Source organism: Petromyzon marinus, unplaced genomic scaffold (genome assembly GCF_048934315.1).
Source record: "Petromyzon marinus isolate PM22_M1 ecotype Great Lakes invasive population unplaced genomic scaffold, UKy_Petmar_22M1.pri1.0 PM_Scaffold_8, whole genome shotgun sequence".
Lineage (NCBI taxonomy): Eukaryota > Metazoa > Chordata > Hyperoartia > Petromyzontiformes > Petromyzontidae > Petromyzon > Petromyzon marinus.
Window position 1 is genome coordinate 2006352 of NW_027423688.1, and position 26732 is coordinate 2033083.

Genomic DNA, 26732 nt, shown 5'->3' on the forward strand with positions numbered 1-26732 from the left:
ATCGTCATCAGGAGAAAAGAGGAAAGCTGCTGAGGCAAAACAGTCTGCGACAATTCTGTAAGCAGCCAGGCACTTAAACGAAGGGCAGACCCCTTCCCAATGTTGAATGGAATGCAACTCGTATTATTTCTGGCACAATTATTCCAGAAATCAGAAAACGATGACTGTGGACATTTAATTCATATTCTAGATGCGAGTGGGGACCGGTGGCGCAGCGGTGAGCGCAGTGTGAGAATGTGGAGATTGGTGGCGTAGTGGTTTGCACATTGTGTGAGGGGGGAGTGGTGGCACCGCGGTTAGCACACCGAGTGAGTGGGGAGCGGTGGGCACGGTGGTTAGCTATAAATGCTCCGATACGTGTGGCATTGCCTTTGTACTGTTCGCCTTTTGGCGATCTCTGGTGTAGGCCAATCAGTTTCAAAGACAATTCAAATATTATCAGAGCATGTTTGTTTGCATATTCACCACAAGTACCGTGTGTGGTTAATGCAGACTTGATTCATTGCAACAGGTTTCTAATTGGTTGTTTGAACATTTTAACACCACTTCCTGTTTTACTGCCAGAAAGGGTAAAACCTTTTGTTATTTTTCACACTGATTCTGGAAAAAGGTCCCATGATACAGCTTGTTTGGCTGGATGGGGCTAAATGGATGTGTCATAGGCTAGAAGAGAGATGGAATGATGTGGTACAGAAGGATGTGGATGGAGCTAATTGGACTTTGATGACTTGTACCAACAGTGTCAAAATCGGCCTCTGTGGAGGAGGTTTTCATATAAAGTCTTATAACTGTTTTCACAAGATCCCTAATCTCAAGCAAAAAGCCACCAGACACGAACATGTGACACATTTCAATGTTTATTTACCCGATTGCTACTAAGCATGCATCAATTTCCAATTGCAGTCGACAGACACATTATGGTTTGATGTGGAAAATAGACTGTTGCAGAGTGTGAATACAATGTTCAAATATATATATTTTTGAGAGCAGCTTACAGTCTTTTACATGATGAAGGATCATTGCCATTTATCATCCCGACCAGTAAACCATCTTAACCAATCAAATATGCTATGATTTTTGGAATACCATGAAACACTATTAAAGTGTTCATTTTTGTACATATTTTCATGAAATGTTTCCAATAGATGTTTATATAGTTTTCTTACACGCGTCATGTAGTTCACTATAATAATGGTTTTGATATCACGCCATTTACACAGGAGCGTCTCAGATAAGGGGCGTCTCAGATAAGTGCCATGCAGCACATTTCATGAGGTTATCTAAATTAAATTTTTTGCAGGCTCCTTGTGCAAACCAGTCTTGTTTTCACGTCGTTAGTAAAGCAAAACTCACAAACTCATGGACTGTGTTGACCGGGGGAGGTGAAGATAATCACCAATAACCTTGCCATGGACATACTCTAAGACAACCTCTGTAAAGGACGTTCTCCCTGTGGAACTCATCATCCCTTCTGGATGCCCCGATCATTGCAGTGGTCCCCTAGAAGGCCAATAGACCCCCTCTGAGTACCCCGACTGCTCAACATCCATGGCAATTAATGTATGGGAGATGCGAGTTGATGACCCAGGTCAAAATAAAACAAGAATATAAATGTATCATACGTAGTTTGGACAACAATCACTTTGCTATCATGTATAATCAGGTTGGGCCAAATATTTAGACAGTGCATTCATTGTCCATTGTGTCAGTTTTGAAAGAATTAAGCAACATTGAAAAATAGCAAGCTCTGTCTTCATCTTCTGCCAATGCCAACATCATGCTCATGTTTGCTTTGCCAGGCCCGTTGACATGTGTGGCAAACCCAAAAGTTAAAAACGCTATTGACAACGCATGTAAAAAAAAGACTTTTCTGATTTGACCCAAAATCCGTGTTCCCTTGGAAATCATTTTTGCATTATGGTGCAGTTAAAATATAGTATTCAGCTCATTAAATTAACCTTTAAACATTAACTTTAAATCAGTTTTTGAAAAATATATTTATTGCCTTAATTAATTATTTTGATGTATAGTTCCCATAATATTTATATCCCTGGTCTATAGTATTCTGCTTGTGCAGAAATGTGTAAGAGACTACTGCATGTTCTGGTGAATCCAGTCCATGAACTTGGCGACGGTGCGCTAGACACCTGGCTGGTAAGCCCGTGCACAGCCAACGCCCCAGCTGGCGATTCCAGAAAGGAACCAGCGGCCGTTTGAGTCCTGGCAAACAAAGGGCCCCCCAGAGTATCCCTGCAACAGACACACACGACACCAATGTTAGAAGTTTACTGACTGACAAGGAGGCATGATGGAGCGCTGATTACAATGACCCAGTATAGGAAATGGCATGTCATGATACCAAAGAAGGCATATCAGAAGGTCCAATAAGTAGGTTTAAATGTTCAGTGCAAAGAGCAGTAGAACTGAGAAGCAGGCTTGAAATGTTGTGGGACTGGGATCCTGAATGAGGACTTTGTTGTGGAAGGCCCATTCAGGACATGGCATTAAAACTCCGCTCTCCTCTTACTTAAAAACAAACAAATGTCACAAAGGGTGATTAATGCACTCAGCAGTGACTTATCTGTGTGCTCCAGTTACCTTCCACATATATACACTCACTAATTGGCTGGCAACATCTGGACATATATAGAAATGCAGGGCAATTGTTGGCGCAGGCTCACCTCCCTTGCAATATTCCAGCTTGGTCTTTGGCTCCTCAGCAATTCTGAGATGCAATTATCATGAACGACGCTATATAAAATGAATCGCTATATATACTTTTAAATAGCTTAGCAAATGTGCTAAATTATCAGTGACAATTTGCTTCATTCGGAAAAGCCACATAGATCAGAAGGCTGGGAATGCGTTCACGTCGTGCTGAACAGAGAGCTGTGCGAGTGACTCGAAGCGTGGCTGCCCCTGTGGCGCCCCAGCTGATGCCCGCATCGCTCGTGCCACTCTCCTGGACCACCGAGTCGTGGAACTACCCGCGGGACCCTGAGTCGATGCGACTCGTGTCATTGAGGGAGTGGCCGCAGGGCAAGTGAATGTCGGGTGCCCACAACTTGATCGGCATTATTTTCTATTGGCAAGCTTTAGGCAACCCTGTGATGAATTTGTATGTTTGTCTATAGGATACATTCATCATAGTAACAGGACTTTTCTTACCAAAATTTGTTCTTAATTATCATGGGAACTCAACACGTTCGTAAATAACAATGACCTTAAAATTAAATAAAAATGGAAAAATGTAGACTTTTGGGCAATGGCCCTTTTTCATTGTACAAATGGGAGACGGACCATTGCCCGAAACGTTGCATATAATGTTGTGTCTATTGAGGCCACAACATTACTGACTAATGTGTTGAGCTTTTTAGTTAATTGTTCTTGGGTACCACTGCCAACGCAGCAACAGCATTGCCAAATAATAATGTATCATCGGGTTAACTTATTAGTACTCCATACTGCTCAGTCTGGGTCAGCGAAGCATTGAACCAGTTCAGATTTTGCTTTCCACTGATACTAGCCATGACTGGTTATCAAACTCATGTGGCTGGCTTCCACAGCAGAGCACGCTGAACAACACTGCCATTGCCGTGAATATTACATGTTTATATTGTTATTATAACATACGATACTTGTTTCCTACCACGTGTGTTGATCTCGATTTAAAGCTTTCGTGACTGCAGGGATTAATCTTCTTGGTTTTTTCGGTAAAGTCACGTAAAAGGGAAATAATAAAATAATAATAAAACATAATAAAATAAAATTATCACGACGTTTTGGCCACAACACAAGCAGCCGTCCTCAGGGGAAGAAACAGAGCTGTCGGAAAGACAGCGCTCCAATGAACACTGCTAAGCTTGGCAGTGTATTTTAAGCTGGATGGGAGGAGCAGAGCGCCTTGACAAAGGAGTTTACATATCAACAGAATAATTTTGCATTGAAGTAGCTATGTTAATGTGAGAGATTAGCAGGATGTTAAAGTCAGAAATTAGCATGTAACTGGGAGATTAGCATAATGTTAATGTGACGAATTAGCATGTAACTGGTCACGGAAGTGGCTATGTTAAAGTCAGAGTTTACATATCAACAGAAGAATTTAGTATACATTGAGGGAAAAAAAGTATTTGATCCCCTGCTGATTTTGTACGTTTGCCCACTGACAAAGAAATTATCAGTCTATAATTTTAATGGTAGGTTTTTTTGAACAGTGAGAGACAGAATAACAACAACAAAAATCCAGAAAAACGCATGTCAAAAATGTTATAAATTGATTTGCATTTTAAGAGGGAAATAAGTATTTGACCCCCTCTCAATCAGAAAGATTTCTGGCTCCCAGGTGTCTTTTATACAGGTAACAAGCTGAGATTAGGAGCACACTCTTAAAGGGAGTGCTCCTAATCTCAACTTGTTACCTTTATAAAAGACACCTGTCCACAGATGCAATCAATCAATCAGATTCCAAACTCTCCACCATGGCCAAGACCAAAGAGCTCTCCAAGGAAGTCAGGGACAAGATTGTAGACCTACACAAGGCTGGAATGGGCTACAATACCATTGCCAAGCAGCTTGGTGAGAAGGTGACAACAGTTGGTTTGATTATTCGCAAATGGAAGAAACACAAAAGAACTGTAAATCTCCCTCGGCCTGGGGCTCCATGCAAGATCTCACCTCGTGGAGTTGCAATGATCATGAGAACCGTGAGGAATCAGCCCAGAACTACACGGGAGGATCTTGTCAATGATCTCAAGGCAGCTGGGGCCACAGTCACCAAGAAAACAACTGGTAACACACTACGCCGTGAAGGACTGAAATCCTGCAAAGCCCGCAAGGTCCCCCTGCTCAAGAAAGCACATATACATGCCCGTCTGAAGTTTGCCAATGAACATCTGAATGATTCAACTCGCCGTGTTTGGAGGAGGAATGCTGCCTATGACCCCAAGAACACCATCCCCACCGTCAAACATGGAGGTGGAAACATAATGCTTTGGGGGTGTTTTTCTGCTAAGGGGACAGGACAACTTCACCGCATCAAAGGGACGATGGACAGAGCCATGTACCGTCAAATCTTGGGTGAGAACCTCCTTCTCTCAGCCAGGGCATTGAAAATGGGTCATGGATGGGTATTCCAGCATGACAATGACCCAAAACACACGGCCAAGGCAACAAAGGGGTGGCTCAAGAAGAAGCCCATTAAGGTCCTGGAGTGGCCTAGCCAGTCTCCAGACCTTAATCCCATAGAAAATCTCTGGAGGGAGCTGAAGGTTCGAGTTGCCAAAAGTCAGCCTCAAAACCTTAATGACTTGGAGAAGATCTGCAAAGTAGAGTGGGACAAAATCCCTCCTGAGATGTGTGCAAATCTGGTGGCCAACTACAAGAAACGTCTGACCTCTGTGATTGCCAACAAAGGTTTTGCCACCAAATACTAAGTCATGTTTTGCAGAGGGGTCAAATACTTTTTTCACTCATTAAAATGCAATCAATTTATAACATTTTTGACATGCGTTTTTCCGGATTTTGTTGTTGTTATTCTGTCTCTCACTGTTCACATAAACCTACCATTAAAATTATAGACTGATAATTTCTTTGTCAGTGGGCAAGCATACAAAATCAGCAGGGGATCAAATACTTTTTTGCCTCACTGTATATATAAATAAATAGTGCATATTTAGTGTATCATTGAGTGCATGTTTACGTGCTCTAACCCAAAAATCTCGATTATGGACTCAAAAAACCGCTGGGAGACTTCTCACTCAGACCCGTAGCAAGACGATATCTCCCCAATATTCAAATTGTTCAAATATCCCCCGAACCAGCCCAGGATAAATTTAAAGATCATACTCGGCATTCTGAAGGTCCTCCGTGGCCTGACAATGATCACGTTGCCATGTTTACGCTTCTTACAAATATTTTTGCCCTGTTGAATCGATCACCAAACCCAAGTGACGGTAATGTTACGGTAAAAAAAACTCAGTGGGTGACCTCTGGGCACAGCATGACCTTGCAAACAGACGACCAATCGAGTTAAATAAACATGGGAAACGCACCTCGATGAACAGGCTGACTTCCCTGTGTGTTCGGACAAACTCGCAGGCAAAACGAACATGTCCCGAATGCCCACGTCCTTCAGGAACTGCATCTGGAGGTGTTGGCACACCAATTGCATCACCTAACAAAAGAGGAAAACAGCAGGAACGACGTGAATACATCATCGCCATGCAGCAGTCTACGCCCGTCAATTTCTCACAGCGGTAGTAAGGTCCTTAGGTGTCTGGGAGCACAAGGCAGGTGCAGGTGGGTGAGTCATAATTTCCTTCCCTTACGCCAAAACTTATTTCAGGCTGTGCAAGAGATAATGACACAGGTGAATTGTCACAAAAGCCACTTAGAAAGCTGCCATGCTGTTAATGGTTAGTAAACTGAACTCACAGACCAGAGGTCGCTAAATGGGTACACCACAGTTAGCTGATCGGCAAGTCGTGTGTGATGCAGCAAAGTGTGGCTTTCAGCCGGCTCTTCCAACACATCTGGTCAACGTGGAAAAGTAGAATATGGGACCTTCCTGGTGTGGACTAATCAGTTTCAAAGACAATGCATATATTATCAGAGCATGTTTCCATGTTCACCACAAGTACGTGTGGTTAATGCAGACAGGATTCCTTGAATAAGGATTCTGTTTGGTGTTTTAACATCTTGACACCTGTTGTATTGCCAGAAAGGGTAAACCCTATTGTTATATGGAAAAGTAGACCAAATACTCGTAAAGAGTTCGCTCTCATGAAGGTCTTTTCACCAGTGGTGGTGTGACCAAGCAATTGCAGAGCTGCACTTTTATATAAGTCAGGTCAGAGCCAGATACACATTGGAGGATAAACATCCCACAGTGGCTGGGCAATTGTTGTGCAATAATGTCAGGTCAAACTTACTTAGAATATTTACAGGTGCATTTTATTCATGCCGTATATATTAATGCACACATTGTGTAGTAGTATTATTAAACTCACCTTTAATGACGATGACCATAAACATGATTAAGAGTGTGACTATTAATGAATGTGTGACTGTACGATGTGGACGTAGCGGAGGGGCCCCCCACGGTGGGCGGTGACGCAACGCGCGCAGTGGCCCGCGTCACGTGGTTGACACCTCACGTGCACAGAGCGAGGCAGGCAGAGCCAGAGGGGGGGGGCATTGCCTAGGCGACGCTGGCGTCCTCGCGGTCTACTCCACGGTAAAGCTGCGTGTCACTTGGTGACCCCCCCACCGCCTCTTACTGGACACCTGTGAGTGAGAGCTTGATAGCGCTTCGGATTTCTCCAGGGTCAAAACAGATTTTGATTCCGAGTACAGTGTGCACAGCACCTGTACGACGGGTCCTCGTTTAACGCAGTAGATGCGTTCCTGAAAAGTGCAGCGCTAAGCGAAAATATTTCCCCCGTAATGAATGTCCACGCGCAGTCAGAATTGGGTTACAAATAACTTGGGGGGACGCCGCCGCGTTACCGTCTCGTCTCGCTCAACCGCGCAGCTCAAGAAAGTCGCCTTATGGCGGTGCGCGTTCCCTAAATGAAGGCAACCGCGTTATAGCGTGAACACGCGGGACAGACCCAGTTGTCGTGTGCGGGTCAACTCCATGAGATAAACTTGCTGCCGACTTCATGCGTTGTATACGCCCAGTGCTCAGCCAATTGTTGTGAGCGTCGCTCCTCTGCCCTCTGTTGTTAATGGAGGGAGACTGCACCCAACTGCCAAGTATCATCCTTCGTGAGCCTCTTCAAAACGCTGATCTTGACACCGCTGGAAGCAGCCATTGGCCTTGACCTCACCCCACAACAGTGCAAGTTTAACCGCTCAACATTAAAACACAACGATGGGTCACTTGCACCAATCGCACAGCATCACAGCGTTGACTCTCAGCTGTTGCTTGTGTAGAGGGGGTCAGATTGTCCAGACATTCGGTTGATACTAATAGGGTTTATTTGCCAGTATTGCAGATTATTTGAATTCCATTTGTTTGGGCGTCAGGGTGGTGCAGTGGTCACGCCCGTGCATGGCATCTTCTGAAGGAGTGCCTGGCTTCGCTTTCCTAATTCTGGTCCCTTTCTCTGCAAGGGTTTACTCCCATAGCAAAACAACAACAAAAACATACACTGTAACTGGTACTAGTCAAACATCTGGGATTGTTTTTGTTATGCTGCCTTGCCCAAAATGGCATTTGGTGATAAAAAAAATTGGCAGGAATTGATGCACTAATGCAATTTGAACTCTTATATATTTTTATTTCATGACTTGCTTAGCGTTCATATTCTTGGTTCTTTCCGTAAAGTCACGTAAATAGAAAACAAGAAATAAAATTCAAATTAAATTAAAAAAATCAATAAAAAAACAAATAAAAAATAAATTGAAAATAATAAAAGCAAAAAACCCAGGACGTTTCAATCGCAACACAAGCGGTCTTTATTTTATTGTTTTTGTTTGGTGTTTACGTGACTTTACCGAAAGAACAAAGAATATGAATTCCTGCAGTCACGAAAGTTAAGTCAAAATTTGCTTCGCGTTCCTTTACTTTGCCCTCCTATCTGTTTGTATTGTTGTTTGTTGTTGTAACTTTCTGACTCGCCCCGACTGGACATCTGTGAAAAAGAGCTTAATAGCTCATCAGAATCGTCCAGCCTAATTAAAGATTCTGATTCGGACATTAACTGACCCAGTTTTCGCGTGGAGATCACGGCCAGGATGTGGAACAAAGGGACCCCCGGTCACACTCACGTGGAATGCCTAGGGCATTGCACAGCATTTAAATGGACTAGTTTTGTGAGATTGAGTGGTGGCTTAGGGAAGGCCTTTATTCAACAATGTATATCATGGCCGATAAGAATTTGTATAGTCATACACCATAGCCCACGATTTCCTGCACCGTTCATTCACTTGAGGAGACTGCGCATGGTGGAGATGGATGACCCTCGGTATCCTGTCCCAAAGTGATTCCAGTGGTTCAGGTAGTGGAAGAGTTGCTAGACCTTCTGGTTCTTGCCGAAGCCTTGTGACTTTGGGATGAGAGCGTGGTAGGATGAGTGAAGCGTAGAGCTAAAGCTCCTGGAACATCCTGTACCCAAACAACACCAAACATTCAAAATCTTACAATGCTGCTGTTCCAGCACGAACAACATAACAATGAACAACATATTCTTAGTTTTTTCGGTAAAGTCACGTTGAAGAGAAACAACAAAATAATAAAATATATATAAAACAATAAAAAATTATCACGACGTTTCGACCATAACTCAAACGGTCGTCTTCAGAACAAAATTCTACTCACCTGGTATCGACAATCAAGGGTATTTCCCTGTCCCCAGACGACCTGCTTGTCAGTTTTGATGTAGTTTCCTTATTCACCAAGGTTCCTGTACCTGACACCATTGCAATCATTGAAGACTTAGTTCATCAAGGACTAAACACTGAGGTACCCCCCCTGGTGAGACATTGTTTAACCAATACATACTGCACTTGGAATGGAACTTTCTACAAACAAACTGAGGGCACCCCAATGGGCTCCCCCCTTTCTCCAGTTATAGCTAACATTTTCATGGAGAAATTTGAGACTGACGCCATCCAGACTGCCACTCTGCGCCCAACCTTATGGAAGAGGTACGTGGATGACACTTTTGTCATCTGGCCACATGGCCGGCCTGCTCTAGACCAATTCTTCGACCACATCAATTCCATACACCCAGCCATCAGATTTACCATGGAAGTCGAAATAGATGGCAAGATACCTTTTTTGGATGTCCTAATTAAAAAGAGACCTGATGGTTCAATGAGCCACTCTGTCTACAGGAAAGCTACCCATACGGATGCTTATCTGAAACCGGATTCCCACCACCATCCATCACAGAAGAATTCTCTCATCAAGACTCTGTATCATAGAGCCCAATGCATATCCGACCAGGAACACACAAGCAGTGAACTCAAGCACGTACACCAAGCTCTTAGGGCTAATGGTTACTCCGACTATACAATCCGCAAAGCTATCACTCAAACCATGAAGAAGAACCCTCTTGAGGAGCCTTTCAAAACCATCACTTTACCCTACATTGCTGGGATCACAAAAAAAGATCTCCAAAATCTTGAATAAACACAAGATCCAGGTCCATTTCAACACATTACATAAAATCCGTGATCTGGTTCCGTCTGTAAAAGATGTGATTCCGGACATACAATACCCTGGTGTCTACAAACTAAGTTGCCTCTGTGGTAGTAGTTACATTGGAGAAACCAAACGCCATGTCTCGGACCGCATTCGTGAACACAAAGCAGACCTTAAACACGGTAGGACCAACACCTCGGCCGTGGCAGATCATTGTTATAATTCAGTAGGCTCACATGACATTGACTTTTCCAAGACAGAGGTTCTTTGTAAGCCATCTGGCTTCCATGAGAGATTCGTTCATGAGGCTATCCACATATACAAGCACAGAGACAATTTCAACCGAGAAGATGGATTCTATCTTAGCAATCATTGGAAAGATTTGATAAACCATTTCAGGTCTTAATTGATTGTTCACGCTTACAGTGGCTTTCAGACAGCATACATTATACAAAATTTCGTCTCCCCCCTCCACTTTTCAGAATATAGATGGACTAGTCCTGGGTAAACTGCCAAATCGTTGCGCGTGGCGCTAACGGTTTTTATAAATAAATAAATGCGCCGTTTAAAAATTAATTTATGCGAACCAACACACCTGAAGACGACCGTTTGAGTTATGGTCGAAACGTCGTGAGAATTTTTAGTTGTTATATATATTTTATTATTTTGTTGTTTCTCTTCAACGTGACTTTACCGAAAAAAACTAAGAATATGAATTACTGCAGTCACGAAAGCTTTAAAATCAAAATGAACATTTTCACAAATTCAACGTAATGCAGGTAATTGAGTGGCTCGAGGTTAATTTCAATGTCAGAGCACCGAGCCAATGCCATTGAGGTCCTCCGTTCAAAATTCAGTGAGCCATCTATCAACAAACGTTCCTGCGAATTGAGGGCAGGAATGCTGTGGTCTCAACTTGGTCACCAATGGCTGCTCAGTAAGCATAATGTCAAATGTGTTTTTGTTCACTGAAGCATATCCCAGCTCTGAGGGTTTGAATTCCATTTGACGTGTAATGAATTATCTTCAGCTTGGATTCCTGGTAAAGCACATCAGTGGCAACTTGTCTCTGAACCAGGGGTTCCTTGTTCGATAAACTGAGTTTCTGGAACATTCAAGCATCCTCAAGCGCCGTGGATAAATAAGAGTTTTATCGTTCCACTATTGTTTTGTGCACCGTATCAGCTTTAACAGGATTTGCCCAAAAAGCCTTAGCAAGGAAGGATGAGTCTTTGTAAGTTAGCAAATATAGAGAATGGAGACCTCAGCATGTAGAGATCTCAACCACAACTCTACCTGGTCTCTGTTATTTATTTAATGAGCCAGCCCTTGCCACAGAGGTTATACGAATGAACCTTGCATGCCACAGACAGGGCAGTGAACGGCAGTTGCTGCTATTGTTTTGGTTGTTTGTAGCTTTTTTTACCCAGCGATGGCAAGCTCGTACTCCGAGTGCCTATAGAAGGAGGCTGGGTCAAAGATCACGGGCCCTTCATGAATCTCTGCAGCGTTCCCAGTCCATAGGTCACCGTGGAGCAGTGCCGGAACCACCTCTACATCCCGGAAAAAAATCCCCCAACCGAAGCTGCACACCACGCAAAAAACAACACCACTTTATTCATGATAACGTTGTTTTCGAGTTAGATCGCATAAATTTACATGCGTCGTACACCCACCTCCAATTGCCATTAGGCAATTGCCAGAGGCCAGAACGCTTCTGGCAATTGCTTGATGATGCTGGGTGTAATCACCAGCGAAAGGTCGTACTCGTTTGAAAATGTTCTGCGTTTCCTCTCTAACACACCAGAGTGCCGAAGCAATAACATAAATGGCACGTTCTGTTCATGTCAGAAACATTACTAATGGGCTGTGTTGGGTGGATGTGGGTGTACGACGCATTTACACTGACACGATCTAAGCCAAAAAAAACTTTATCATGAATAATATTGGTCGCGAAAGCCTGCGTGTGAAACACCACTTTACCTTTAAAGTCACCTCGAAAACCCACTGCGATCAAATGGGTTTCCCATATGGCTGTGCACATGATGAGCTACACTGCTACATGTATTAACTCTTTCCTGCTCCGAGATGACTGCAAGTTGCGGGGTGCATCCCGTTCACCGCTGAATCTCGTGTACGTCATCGGAACGTAATAGGAAGTAAATATTAAAAAACTTTATTAGTACCGAGGATCCCACAAGGCCGTGCGGGAAGGTGTGTAGCACAGTTTGGTAACAGCTATAACAGAGTGCTGTCCTGTCGCTACGGTGCTCTGTGGCGAGTACAATGTCTTTAAAAACAACGGCGCTATTCCTCTCTAAATAAAATTACCGCTGAACCGCTTGCGCGTCCCGAGATTCGGTGAACGAGACCCATCCTGAAATGAGCAGTCGTCTCGGAACAGGAAAGGGTTAAGGGCGAGAGTGAAACAGCTTACGAACCTGAAGCCGAGACCAGAGCTCGCGGGTTTCCCGTTCACCGTAGTCCTTCTCTATCATGTCCAGCTGAAGCTGCAGTCGCTGCCGTGAGAAGAACGTCACCCAGTCCTCCTGCCACTCATTCAGCTGGTGGCATAAATATAGTTTTATTACGGACATTTAGAAACATAAGCAAATAATACCTACTTTATTTGGCCAATCCTTGACCTAAAACAGGGATATTCACTCATTTTCGGAGGGGGGCCACTTTCGCGAATAAGACATTATCAGTGAAAGAGCCACCTCACATTTAAAACCATTGGGGGGTTTGACAGCATGATGGGGTGTTTTCACTTGTGTGTATTGTCGGGGACTGCACGTCAGGGGTCGCAGTAAAAAGGACACCAGGGACTGCCACCGGCCCGCGGGCCTTGCAATGAAGAACACGACTTAAGATGTCACCCAGCAACGTTGAAATTTACGTACAAATGGCTGGGTAATTCTTAAGACATAATTCGACACTCATGTTATGTACCGATTATCATGCTGTAGTCTTTGAACATCTCATTTCAGCCACCAATTGATATCCTCATAAAAAATACAACAGCATTGATCCTAATGATAGGTTCTGCACTTAATTCCCACACCTCCGTTTAGCACGGTTGGCTATGTACGGTGGAAAGGAAGTTCAACATACATTCATACAAGTCTGTCAAACCTGGCTGAGTGTAATTGGTAATTAGCGAAAACATAACTGATTATGTGAACACTGGTTATGCAAGATCGATCTCTGAGGGAACTTGAGTGACATCTGGTGATGTCAGTTGTAACTGTGTGCCCTGTTATCAATGGTACAACTGTGTGCAATGGAAGAAAATATATGCATTTTTTTAATCAAATATATTGTTTTATAAATTTGTGTACTTATGCAAGATAAAATGTACGCCAATCTAGTTCTTTTTAAAATGTAACCTTAAACCAATGTTACCATCATCAGTGGTTAATAGACTATTACACAAAGGACTCTCATATTTCTACGATGTAATACTAATTAGACTGACATCTGAACAACAGCTGATTTCACCGCTCCATGATAAAACTAATTTAATCAAGTAAACATTATTGCCGTTCCTATAAAACTTTGCTCACCCAGGCTGTCCTTCAACAAAAGGGTACATTAAATCTAAAATATAGTTTTTCTGGGTTAGATCGCATAAAAATAAATGAGCCGTTAAACCCACCACCACCTAACAGCCAATTAGTAAGGTTGTCACGTAAACGGAACATGCCAATCCGCTACTTGTACAGCAAACAGAAGTGTTGGAGAGAAAATCCACAACATTTACAATCTGAGTATGACGTTTCGCCAGTAATTACAACTATCATCATTAGGTGGACAGCCAAATTCGTAGAGAAATCCACCTGTTTCATTCCTTGGAGGGATAGATGTGATTACGTCACTTGTGAGCCCTTCACGAATTGGAATGTTCTGTTTATGTGACAAACCTTACGAATTGGCTGTGTCGGTGGTGGCGGGTTTAACGACAAATTTATATTTCAACGATCTAACCCCAAAAAAAACGATATTATGGATGATATTGGCCGCGAAAGCCTACGTGTTAAACGGGTATATTAAAATTTAAATGGGCTACAACCAGTTTCATGACTTTAAAGCGGAGATCACATGTGGGATGTAACCACAGCATATAGCCGTATGAATCCCACATACTCTACATCCTCCTGCCCAGGGTCCATACCTGTTGGGAGAAATTCAAGACTGAAATTTTTATCAAAATCTGTAAAGCACATGAGAACCTTAATTTAGCAGTCTCAAACTGACTGGGACCCCTGTCGTGACGGAGCAGCTGAACATTGCACAAAATCATCAACCCATATACAGATATATACCAAGGGTGACCAACTTTCCTGACCCTACCAGCAGCATACCATAATCTTCAGATGGCCGCGGGAGCCACAAGAGATAAAGATTAGCCATACAGAAGTTGACTCGTGTCGACTGGCTGTGGAATTTTGAGTTTAGAAATCTCAGTGCCCTGGGAGTACTCATGGCCTGCCTCCGATACCAGATTGTTCTCACTTCATATAAAGTTAAATTGAAGAGTTACAAATTAGCAGCGCCTCTGCAAAGCCACACTTGAACTGCCCAGGAGCCACATGCAGATGCCGAGCGATGGTCTGGCCAACCATGGTATTTTCTGTACATTATAGACTTGTAAATCTAGCGTATATAAAAAAATTAGCTGAAAACATTTATTTGAGCATTTACTCTATTGCCCTTTAATGAATGAATAGCAAAACTACATGAACTCTCTCCTAAAGCCTTCTTTTGGCTAGCAGACCTTGACATTTATCTCCTGAACATATTGCGATTATATTCTTGGTTCTTTCGGCAAAGTCACGTAGAAGGGAAATAATACAAATAAAACATAATATAATAAAATTCTCACGACATTTCGGCCACAACGCAAGCAGCCGTCCTCAGGTGAAGAAACAGAGCTGTCGGAAAGACAGCGTCTTAATGAACACTGCCCAGTGTTCACTGCCCAGTGTTCATTAAGACGCTGTCTTTCCGACAGCTCTGTTTCTTCATCTGAGGACGTCTGCTTGCGTTGTGGCCGAAACTTCGTGAAAATTTTATTATATAATGTTTTATTTGTATTATTTTATTATTTCCCTTCCACGTGACTTTACCGAAAGAACCAAGAATATGAATTCCTGCAGTCACGAAAGCTTTAAATCGAAAAATATTGCGATTAGCAAAAATATAAAGGGACGCAATGTTGAATTCTCTAAGTCTCCTTTGCAGAAGAGTTTGCCCTGATGGACTTTCATATATTACCCAACATAATTCATATAAAAGTACATTGCACACACATGAACAATACAGTTCCCTTCATCACAAAGATGGCTAAAACAAAGAGATGTGATTAGGTGTGGAAAATCATGACCGCTGGCTCACTGGTTGTGTTCATGTATGAAATAATGACAGCATGTGTGTATCTCATTCACTAGCTCAATCGCTTGATTTTTACGATTAATAAACAGCTGTATGAAATGTGTGTTTGTTTACACACAAATCGCCTGTTTACACATATTCATTAGATCCGATTAGCATGCCTACTCTCAGTGCGAAGGAATGTCAACATAATACATAGTTGACATGATGCTAGGGTTGGATCGGTGGGCCTAGTTTTCCACATGTTTTACATTTTCATGATTCAATACCGATAGTTTTCTCTTCCTTGTGAAGCCTCTCTCCAATCTTCCTGTTGTGAAGGTGCATTTCAGCCAGATGCTGCCCCAACAAGCCTGAGCCCCTGTCAGAGTGTACAACACAATAGACATGTCAAAGAAAACATTAACTTTATCATGTCAACAAACCCCAAGTAATAATTCATATGCAAACTAAACTACATCATATTTGTCCAGGTGGTCTGTGGCCGAGAACCTCGCTTGAAAATACGAATATATCAGTTCACATTCTGGTTTGGGTGACTCAAAACAATATTCTTCTGGGGTTTATACAATGAGTGTTACTTCCTGGGAAGTCAATCCTATGTAGACTATAAATGAAACCATTTTTTTATTTTACCAGAGCTATTTTTCAGAACCGACCTGGCCACAAATGATAGCCTAACGAAGTGGCTTATCACATGGAAATTTATAGCAGCCAAATGCTCAAAATACTCATGTTTCTAAATGTGCAGGGAAAAACTGGAGAAACTGGAGAAAAACCTGCACGACCACGGGGAAAACATGCAAACTTCAAATATACAGCAGGCGTCAAGGTCGGGATCGAACCTACGAAGTTCAATATACCAGGCGAGGTAGTTAACATCTCCTAGCCACCATGGCGCCCCATTCTCTGACTTATCCACCCACCCACCCACTCGTAAAGCCACCCACCCACTCACTCACCCTGCCACGTACCGAATCTCTAAACCAACAACTCAACCACCCACCCACTCATCCAACCTCTCACTTGCTAAACCAGCCACTCACCAACCCACCGACCCACTCATCCACCTATTCACTTTAAATAGTTCAACTACAATTGACTTAATTTAAATTCACCAGGTAAGGCCCACTGAGCTATACAGATCCTTGTCGGAAACGATGTGGCATACAAATGATAGCTCAAAGAAGTGGCTTATCACGTGGACATTTATAGCAGCCAAAGCCTCTAAATATATATTTCTAAATATGCATGAAAAACTCGGAGGTCCCAGAGAAAAATCCATGCAACCACAGGGAGAACATGCAAACTCCAAATATACAGGCGTCACGATCCGGATCGAACCCACGATGTCCTATACAAATGGCGAGGGAGTTAACATTCCGCTACCCTGGCGCTCCACTCTGACTCAGCCTCCCACCCACCCACTCGCCTCCCACCCACCCACTCAAACACCCAGCCAAGCACTCATGAACCCAATCACCCTGGCACCCACTCAATCGCGAAACCCACTCACTCATCAACACACCCAGCCACTCACTTAACCACTTACCTACGAACCCACCTGCATACCCCCCACTCACTAACTCAACGACCCACTCACTCAACACTCCACTAACCCACCCACTCACCTATTCATGCCCCAAATCACACACTGACCCATTCACCCACTTAATCTATACCTCATGCACTCACCCACCCACCTGCGCAGCAGCCACTTATCTACTCACCCACCCACTCATCCTGCCACCTACTCAACCTCTAACCCACCCACGCACCGAACTACCCACCTACCCAATCACCCATCCAATAAACTACAACTAAACTATTTTGTATTTTACCAGGTAATCCCCACAGAGCTATATAAAACATTTTAGAAGTGATCTGGTTACAACTGATACGTGAACGAAGTGGCTTATCAAGCTGACATTTAGTGCAACCAAATCTTCTAAACAAATCTTGACTCTAAATGCGGAGGGATAAATCTGGAGGACCCGGAGAAAGATCCACGAGGACACAGGCAAAACATTAAAACTCATAATATACAAGCAGCAGGGTCAGAATCGAATACACGATTTCCTGTATACTCAGTGAGGTAGTTAATATCTCACCATAGTGGCACCCCGCTCTCTGACCCACTCACCCAATTACACACTAACTCACCCACTCAACCTCCCACATTAACTTACCCACCCACCAGTCACTCCCCCATTCACCCAACCACCCCCTCACTCACCCAACCACGCACCAACTCACCTACCCACTAACTCACCCACCCATCTTCTCCCGCACTCAGCCAGCCACCCGCTCAATCACGTGCCGACTAACTTACTCACACACTCACCGACCAATACACCCATTCACCCACTCATTTCCCACCCACAATCTCACTACCCAAGCCAACCACCCAGCCCCTCACTCACTCACTTATTCAATCACTCACTACCCCACACACTCACCCAACCACTTGCTCACTTACCCATACGCTAACCCAACCACTCACTCACCGACTCACCCACCCACTAACTCATCAAAATTAATTCTCAACCACTCACCCAACCACCCACGCAATCTCATACCCACTAACTCACTCACCTACCCATTTATGCACTCACGCACCCACTTACTCCCTCACTCACTCACGCACCCACCAACCAACCCACCTACCCATCTCTTCACTCACTCACCCACCCACACAGTCAATCACTCACCTACATACCTACCCACTAATACTCACCCACTCATCCAACAACGAACTCACCAACCCACCCGCCGACTCACTCACTCAGGTACTAACCCACTCAACTTATAGCCCACACACTAACCACCTAACCACCTACCCACACACTCACTCACTCATCCACCCACCCAAACATCCACTCACCCACCCACTAATTCACCCACCCACTCACTCCCTCATCCATCCACTCACCTACTCGCCCATCCACTCACTTACTCAATGAGCCACTCACCTTCTCACCCAGTACTTACACATCAACTAACCCTGCCACCCACTCAATTTCTAACCCACCCACTCACCCAACCAGCTGCCCACTCCCTCAGCCACTCACCTACTTACCCACCCCACTTACACATCCACTTACCCTGCAATCCACTCAATTTCTAATCCCCCACTCACCCAACCACCCGCCCACTCATCTACTCACCCATTACCACGGAATTATTCACCCACCCATCAGTCAACCACCCAATAATTCAACCACTCACAAACTAAATCACCTATTAATTAAACCACCCACTACCTCAACCACCCACTAACTTAACCACCGAGCCACTCACCCACTCAGCAAGCCACCCACTACTATATCTCTAACCCAATATCTCACTCACCCACCGCCCACTCACCTACACACGTATGCACTCACACACCGCTCACTCACCTACACACTAAATTATGTTTATTTTACCAGGTTAGGTCCAATGAGCTACATAGCTCGTTTTCAAAACAACCTTCACCACAAATAAACCGACCATTAAAATTATAGACTGATCATTTCTTTGTCAGTGGGCAAACGTACAAAATCAGCAGAGGATCAAATACTTTTTTCCCTCACTGTACATTGCGGGGGTCACAAAAATATCTCCAAAATCCTGAATAAACACAAGATCCAGGTCCGATTCAACACAGTACAAAAATCCGTGATCTGGTTCCATCTGTAAAGGATGTGGTTCCAGACATACAGTACCCGGGCGTTTACAAACTAAAGTGCCTCTGTGGTAGCAGCTACATTGGAGAAACCATACGACATATATCGGACCCCATCCGCGAACATAAAGCAGACTTGAAACACGGTAGGACGAACTCCTCTGCCGTGGCAGATCACTGTTATAATTCAGTGGGCTCACATGACATTGACTTCTCCAAGACAGAGGTTTTTTGCAAGCCAACCGGCTACCATGAGAGATTCGTTCATGAGGCCATCCACATATACAAGCACAGAGACAATTTCAACCGAAAAGATGGATTCTGGCTTAGTAACCATTGGAAAGATGTTTTAAACCATTTCGGTTCTTAATTGATTGTATTTGATGGTGATTTTCAGACCGCAGACCTTTCGCTGGCACTGCCTCTTAATACTTCACACACCACGGTCAATGGTATGGTTTACAACATGTAGTATAATAATTAATAGTATAACATTGTAATGTTTAACATAACTCATAAGGCAATATATAGCATCGTAATTGCATAATGAATATACATCAGTGTGGTATATAGTAGTGTAATATCACAAGTCTAATAGTTTATAATCTAAAGTATAGGGTAGTGTAAAGTAATGCATTGTATAATTCAAAAGTGGAATTTGTCTATGATATGATGTTATACCATGTAAATTTTGATTTAAAGCTTTCGTGACTGCAGTAATTCATATTCTTAGTTTTTTCGGTAAAGTCACGTTGAAGAGAAACAACAAAATAATAAAATATATATAAAACAATAAAAAATTCTCACGACGTTTCGACCATAACTCAAACGGTCATCTTGAGGTGTGTTGGTTTGCATAAATGTATTTTTAAACGGCGCATTTATTTATATATATATATAAAAAGACGTTAGCGTCACGCGCAGCGATTTGGCAGTTTACCCAGGACTAGTCCATCTATATTTTGAAAAGAGGAGGGGGGAGATGAAATTTTATAATGTATGCTGTCTGAAAGCCAATGTAAGCGTGAACAATCAATTAAGAACTGAAATGGTTTATCAAATCTTTCCAATGATTGCTAAGATAGAATCCATCTTCTCGGTTGAAATTGTCTCTGTGCTTGTATATGTGGATAGCCTCATGAACGAATCTCTCATGGAAGCCAGATGGCTTACAAAGAACCTCTGTCTTGGAAAAGTCAATGGCATGTGAGCCTACTGAATTAGAACAATGATCTGCTACGGCCGAGGTGTTGGTCCTACCGTGTTTAAGGTCTGCTTTGTGTTCACGAATGCGGTCCGAGACATGGCGTTTGGTTTCTCCAATGTAACTACTACCACAGAGGCAACTTAGTTTGTAGACACCAGGGTATTGTATGTAAAAGATGTGATTCCGGACATACCCAGCCACTCACCTACTCACTCACCCTGCCACCCACTCCATTTCTAACCCACACACTCACCCAACCACCTCCAACTCCCTCAGCCACTCACCGACTCACCAAATTACCCACTACCCAAATAACTAATCATCCACCCACCCATCACTCAACCAAACAATAATAAAGCCACCCAATAATTAAACTACCCATTAACTCAACCACCCACTAACTCAACCAGGTTTATTTTACCAGGTAAGGCCCACTGAGCTATAAATATTGTTTTCAGAAGCACCATCGCCAAAAATTATAGCTCAAAAAAGTGGCTTATCATGTATACATTTATAGCAACCAACTCCTCTAAATACATGTTTCCAAATGTGGAGGGAAATATACAGGCATTAGGGTCAGGATCGAACCCACAACCTTCTGTATGCGAGGCGAGGTAGTTAACATATCGCCACTGTGGCCCCCCACTATATGACTCTCCCACCCACTAACCCACACAGTCACCCACTCACTTAAACACCCACCGTCACATGCATCCAGGCACTGACTCACCCAGCCACTCAGTACCCATAAACCCACCCAGGCACTCACCCATGCACTTGCCCACTCACCCACCCACCTAATTATGCACACACTAAACTAAATTAAAAAAAAAAAATTTTACCAGGTCAAGCCCACAGCAAAATAGATATTTTTCAGAAGCCACGTGACCACAAATAACAGTTCAATGAAGTGGCTTTTCACGTAGAAGCTAAATTCTACAAATGCATGTGTCTAAATGCAGCAGGACAACCCGGAGAACTCTGATTAAATGTCACGCTACCACAGGAACAACATGCACACTCCAAATTTCCAGGCGTCAGGGTCGGGATTGAACTCACAACCTCCTGCATAAAATACGAGGAAGTTAACATCTCGCCACAATGGCACTCCACTATCTGACGTAGCCACCCACTCACCCACCCACTCACAACAAACCCACTCAACCCTGACAACTACTCAATCTCTAACCCACCAACCCAAGCACACAACAACCCACCTACCCATTCACCAACCCAGCCAATAAACTAAACTAATTTTATTTTACCAGGTAAGGCTCACAGAGCTATATACTGTACATCGTTTTCAGTAGTGACCTGGTTACAAATGATAGGCCAACGAAGTGGCTTATCACGTAGACATTTATTGCAGCCAAATCCTATAAATGCATGTTGATTTTATATGCGGAGGGAAAACCCGGAGGACATGGAGAAAAATCCATGCGACCAAGGGGAGAACGTGCAAACTCCAAATATGCAGGCAGAAGGGTCGAGATCGAAACCACAACCTCCTGTTTTCCAGGTGAAGTGGTTCGCATCTCACCACAATGGCGCTCCATTCTCCGACTCTCCCATCCATGAACCCACACACCCACCCACTCAAATACCAACCCATTAACTCAACAACCCATGAACTCATCCACCTACTAACTCAACCAGCCACTTACTCAACCAGCTACTTACTCAACCACCCACAAACTCAACCACCGAGCCACTCACACACTCACCAAGCCACTCTCTCAACCTCTAACTCACACTTATGCATCCAGCTACTCACCCATCCACTCATCCACCCACCCACACACCAACCCACTCACCCACGCACCCAGCCAATCATAAAAAAAAACACTGAACTAAAATTATTTTTTTTTCCAGGTAAGGCCCACAGCTATATAAATCTTTATCAGAAGCAATCTGCCCACAAATAACAGCTCAATGAAGTGGCTTTTCACATAGAACGTTATAGCAGCCAAGTTCTATAAATGCATGTTTCTAAATACGGAGGGACAACCCGGAGAATCCGGAGAAAATTCCACCCGACCATGGGGAGAAGATGCAAACTCCAAATGTATACAGGCTTTAGGGTTGGGGGGAACCTACGAACTCCAATATACCAGGCGAGGGAGTTAACATCTCGCCACTGTGGCGCCTCATTATCTGACTCACCCACCAACTCAACTACTAAAGCCACCCACACACTCACTCACCCACTCACAAACCCACTCATTCACTAACCCACTGACTCATCAACACACCAAGCCACTCACTCAAGAACTTACTTATGCACCCACCTACACACCCACTCACTCTAAATATACAGACGTCAGGGTCGGGATCGAACCCATGACCTCGTTTATAAAAGACGAGGCAGTTAACATCTCGCCACCATGGCACTCCACTCTCCGACTCAGCCACCTACTCAACCACCCACTCACAAACCCACCCACTGGATCTCAAACACACTCACTCACCAATTTACCCACCCACTCACCCTGACACCCACTCAATCTCCAACTGACCCACCGACGCACTCAAAATCCCACCTACCCACTCAACCATCCAATAAACTGAAACTAAACAATTTTTTTTTATTTTACCAGGTAAGGCCCACAGAGGTATATCAAGTGACCTGGTTACAAATAATAGGTCGACGAAGTGGCTTATCACGTAAACATTTATTGCATTCAAATCCTTTAAACGCATGTTGATTTGAAATGCGGAGGGAAAACCCGGCTATTTTAATGCACACAATGGACCAGAAGGACAAGCGCAAAGGGTTCACATAATGTGCATGCATAATGTACGTTGACTCATTAATCTCCCCCCCCTCCCCACTTTGCATCAAGAGCGCCAAAGTGTGGTCACCACATCTATGCCTCTTTATAAGGAACGAAACAGACTAACTTCTCCGCAAATCTGGCTGTCGCCTGATGAAGCTAGTTGTAATTACTGGCGAAAAGTTGTACTCAGATTGTAAATGTTGTGGCTTGACTCTCCAACACACCGGTGTGCTGTATTAGTTACAAATTGGAATGTTCTGATTACGTGACAACCCTTACTAGTTGGCTGTGTCGGGTGGTGGTGGGTTTTAACGACACATTTATATATTTACGCGATCTAACCCAAAAAAACCCCTATTATGGATAATATTGGTCGCGAAAGCCTACGTGTAAAACAAACCCCAAGGAATCAAAAAAATCGACGCGACCACGGAAGAAGATGAAAACTCCAAATATACAGGCTTCAGGGTCGGGATCGAATTGATTACATCCTGTATTCTGGGCGAGGGTGTTAACATCTCGCCACTGCGGCGCCTCATTATCTGACTCACCCACCCGCTCAACTACTAAAGCCACCCACACACTCACTCACCCACTCACAAACCCACTCACCCTGCCACCCACCCACTCATACAAATCGGGCATCAATACCGTTGCTTTGAATGATCTGTGAAACGCAGAATATTGCAGATAAAATCGGACATTTTGAGCTTGCTGCCGGATCGATTGAGTGGAATCAATACAATTAGTCTCGATTCACGATCAACAAAGACCATATATAGGAAAATCTCTGATCGGTGATTTTGATTGCATCATATTGCAGCGCCCCTTTGATGATGTTATAAAGCACTTGCCCCAACAGTCTGTTAAAGGCTACACGGGGGATCTTTGTGTGCGAGTAGCTCACAGATCCTTGAGAGATCTGGACACTGTCCGATCATCAGCGAGCTCCTCCGGCAGGCAAGGCTGAGTTGGCTGTTGTCTGTGCATTAAGAGGTGTTAAATATCCCACGCAGAGGAGTCTGCTTACAGAACAGATAAGAGGTTCTTCACGTACCGTGCCCCGTGTCACCTGAACGTTAAATGGGGCCCCGGTAATTCAGTGTCCACCGCTGAATCATCTTTCACCATCACCACTCGTCCATGAAGGCCAATGCGACGAGGCCATAGATAGACGGCGCGTTATAACGGAGGGGGGGGGGCCAGGAGAAACGTCTAACTACGTGACATCACAACACCCTGCACACAACTGTAGTGGCAGATTAGGGTGCGCATCGTTAACGAATATGTGGTGTAAGTGGTTGAGAGTAGATGGGCGGGCACGCCATGGGCTGGAGTGAAGGTGGACTGATGCGGTACGGGAGGATGTGGAGCTGAGTGGGCTTTGCCGACGACTGGTACCAGCGGTGTCGGGATCGGCCTCTGCGAGGGAGGCTCGTGAAGGACGCTTTTACTGGGCAGTTGGAGACAGTCGCCCTCCATCAACAACAGAGGAGTGACGCTCACAACAACGAGCGGAACACCGGATGATAAATATGCAGCAATTTGGCACAGTACAGGGAACAGGTGGTGCATCTGCCAGTCATCTCAGTCAGCCAACCCATGGCACCTGGGTCTGTTCCAGGACCTCCGGTCAGCGAGCCTTCGACACTTCACGTGGCTTCAAAGTGCACCTGGCCTGGCACAGGCGCCGTGGTGATGTCACTGTCACTTATTGGCGAATGGCGACGGTCGATAACGCAGCGGTGGTTGCGAGAAATGACATTTGGGGGGGGGGGGGGGGGGGGGCGCCAAACCTGACCAGCTGTAAACCTCACGTCGCCTCGCAGCCACAGTGGCAACAGGGAGTTCTGGATGGGTGCAAGGGGTTGGTAATCCCCCTCCACCTTCAACTAAATAACCACACACGCGAGCCCTTGGGTCTCTCTGTGAGTCGATGGATCTGTGTGTGGTGAGTCTATGGGTTTCTGTGAGAGTCCGTGGGTCTCTGTGTGGTGAGTTTATGTGTCTCCGTTTTATGAGTCTATAGGGCTCTGTGCGAGTCTGTTTGATTCGGTGGTTCTCTATGTGATGAGTCTATGCGTTTTTGTATGACTCTATGGGTCTCTATGTGGTGATTCTATGGGTCTGTTTGGTGAGTCTATGGGTCTCTCTCTGAGTCTATGGGTCTCTGTGGTGAGTCTATGGGTCTCTGTGTGAGTATGGGTACGATTGAGTCTATGGGTATCTATCTGGTGAGTCTATGTCTCTGTTTGGTGAGTCTATAGGACTCTGTGCGAGTCTGTGGATCTGTTTGAGTCTGTGGCTCTCTGTCTGATGAGTCTATGGGTCTCTGTGGTGAGTCTATGGTTCTCTGTGCAAGTCTGAGGGTATGTGCGTGGTGAGTGTATAGGTCTATGTGTGATGACTCTGGGTCTCTATGTGATGGATATCTGTGGTGCACATATCCTGGCACAAGCGCCGTGGTGTCGTCACCACCACTCAGTGGAGAATGCTCCTACTCCTGCTTGTTTTTGTGCTCGGGAAGGAGAGAGAAAACTAGACTAAGGTCCACAATGACAGCTCAACGAAGTGGCTCATCATCACAGTCACGAAAGTTTTAAGTCAAAACTTTAAACGAATGTTTCTAAATGTGGAGGGAAAAACCAGAGGACCCGGAGAAAAAGTCCACACCACCACGGGGAGAGACAGAGACACGCAAACTCCAAATATACAGCAGGCATCAGGGTCGGGGTCGAACCCACAACCTCCTGTACACCAGGCGAGGTAGTTAGGGGGGAAAGCAGAGACAGCGAGATAGAGGAGAATTAGTCAAACTCACACTCAGTATTACTAACCATGATACACTCACCATGATACTCACCATCATACTCACGCATTCACCATCATACTCACACACAAGCCCACACACATCAACAGTCGCCATTCACCACTACGTGGCGGTGATGTCCCCACAATAACTCAGGTGCCAAGGTTTGACGGCTGTGCCAGGCTAAGTGCAGGAGGAGGCCACGGGCCAGACTCAGGTGCCATGGGTTGACTGCTCTGCCTGGCTAGGTACAAGAGGAGTGCTAGACCCTGGTGCTATGGGTTAACTCGTGTGCCACCACCTGCACAACCACCACAATAACAACCACACAACAATAACCACGACCAACAACTGTAACCACAACTATAATTTAACCACAACTATAATTCCCATCAGCCACACGGCCCTCTGGGAGTGCCTCTCAACAGCAGCAGCAGGGCCGAGCTCTGCTTGAAGCAGCGCCGTGAACTCAGCAGAACGTGACGGCTGTGGGCCAGGCGCCTCCTCTGTCTCCCCCCACCGCCGCCGCCGCCACTGCTGATGTGTGCACAGCGCGCGAGGTTCTCACCTTCAGGCTGAGTCGACGTAGAGGAGGCCCAGCGAGCCGCCGCTTCAGAAGCTTTCGCGAGCCACTGACGGTGGCCGTGAGCGGGAATCCAAATCAGCCGCTCGCCACCCACAATCCACAGCGCGCGCCGCCTCCACTCGGCCCCGGCCTAAGCGGAAGT

At 44.7% G+C, this 26732-nt stretch overlaps 1 long non-coding RNA gene across 2 annotated transcripts; it reads right to left on the bottom strand.

The window, feature by feature from the left end:
- Positions 1-841: 841 nt before the first annotated feature.
- LOC142923878 (uncharacterized) lies at positions 842-26732 on the bottom strand. 2 transcript variants are annotated; one of them, XR_012940926.1, is made up of 8 exons: positions 26573-26732; positions 15814-15905; positions 12592-12714; positions 11577-11735; positions 9323-9413; positions 9024-9109; positions 6051-6172; positions 842-2250 (listed from the first exon to the last, which is right to left on the bottom strand). It is a non-coding gene; the product is annotated as an uncharacterized LOC142923878 (long non-coding RNA). The 2 variants fall into 2 exon arrangements; XR_012940925.1 differs by lacking the exon at positions 9323-9413 and having other exon boundaries at positions 26573-26729.